Genomic DNA, 1737 nt, shown 5'->3' with positions numbered 1-1737 from the left:
TAGCACAAGGCAGAGACGTTGTTTAAGATGGTAATGAGGGGTAACGGGTTTATAGTAACTTCAAGTTCCTGTACAAATTTGAATCGTATGCAAAATTTGGGGTTTATTTTTACATTAGTGGGAGATGTCAGTCACAGATAGGCAACTACTTTGTTTTTACCTCTCAGGCAGAACCAAAGGAACATTTTTATTATGTAAGACTTCCTTTTAACATTTCAATAAGAATGCCATATAACGTTTTCTTAAAGAAACTGAAGGAGAAAGTTTAATAAGCATATTTATTGAAATCAAATCCTCTAGTAAAAAAAATGGAGAATTTCCTGTCTTTACTTAGAAGGCTGTGTAAATAGTTATCTTTTAAATTTTATGTGCAGTTCAACAGCATTCCGTTACTGGAAACATGAGTATTCCACATCTCAGTTCCTAAAGGACTTAAAAGTCTCAAAATTCCGTGTCTTCTCAGGCTTGCTTCTCTCTGGATTCCATCCATGCTTTATTAATGGTTCGTTTCATGTCATCACATCCATCTTCATAAATTTTCTTTCGAACATTCATTAATCCCTCACTAGGATCTGTTTCACTGTCATAGGAAGGCTTTTCTTTCTCTTTGCATTCTTTTTTCTACCTGAGTTAAGTAGTCCCATCATGTGTTTTCTGCTTCCGTTGTCCATAAGATGATAACTGTATCAGTCTTGACTTTTTTTGAACTGCTTTCCACAGAAATGGGTTTCAAAAGATTGTTCACAATCATGGAGTAATTCTTGCCATTGAGAATTTTTGCCAAAAGATCAAAAGACCTCTCCATGAAGTGTACCTGCACATTTTCAGTGAGAACCTGATGAACTCCAATTAAGGTAATGTAGATTGTCGAAAACTTATCTGACTGATCCCATCCATAATTACTGATATTCACAGTCTATCTTGTTCTAAGAGGAGCAACCACAACAGCTGGATTTTCATTGTCAAGTTATGGTTTCTTCTGGGATTTCTGCTGCATCTTGTTATTTATTTCTATCTCAATCTTGGATTTTTCACTAGTTAGAGTATCACGCACTCTTCTCCTAGTGGACTTTTACAGCAACACTTTGACCTCTTCTAGGTCCTTCTGCAACTCCTACAAAGCAGAAGCCATGGTGTGGCAGTGCCTGAGTCTGGAGATTCTCTGGTGCACCGGAGCTGACTGGAAATGCAGAACACGCCACCCCAGAGCAACAGACATAGCAGCAGGAGAAGGGAGCTACACCGACCCTGAGCGGCTGGTGGCAGAACCTCGCGAAGGATCCAGAGGCTTCACATGCACAGGGCAGGCAGAGGAATCGTGCCAGGTCGGTGTAGCTCAGCTGTTAAAGGCTAAGCTCACAACCAAAAACATAGGAGACACTTTCAAAGCAAGTAAAACTCCCAGGACTCACCACATACCCTGTAGTTTTCTTATAAACTGACGATTTTGTCTAAAACCATTAAACACAATACTCAGCACCCACTATTGTAAAGCTAGCTGCTCTGTTGTGAGAAGTTTTACGGTTTGCTCCATTCAAGTACATGTAAATAAACACATATTGTTTTATTCCATTGACAAGATTGTAATCTGATAGTCATTATTTGCTTTAGTGGTGAAATGTGCTAAGTGTAGCCACTGAAAGCTTTTTCAGCCTACCTCCTACCATTCTGATGTGCTTCACTCTTCTTGGGGTGTTCCTTATTCCTGACGTGCAGCGTACTCAATGTGTACTCGTG

The 1737-nt window shown here is 39.6% G+C and overlaps 1 pseudogene; it reads right to left on the bottom strand.

The window, feature by feature from the left end:
* Positions 1-441: 441 nt before the first annotated feature.
* LOC100759444 lies at positions 442-1132 on the bottom strand (annotated as a pseudogene).
* Positions 1133-1737: the final 605 nt, after the last annotated feature.

The sequence above is a fragment of the Cricetulus griseus genome, chromosome 5, assembly GCF_003668045.3.
Source record: "Cricetulus griseus strain 17A/GY chromosome 5, alternate assembly CriGri-PICRH-1.0, whole genome shotgun sequence".
NCBI lineage: Eukaryota > Metazoa > Chordata > Mammalia > Rodentia > Cricetidae > Cricetulus > Cricetulus griseus.
This window is presented reverse-complemented; position numbering and strand designations above follow the sequence as displayed.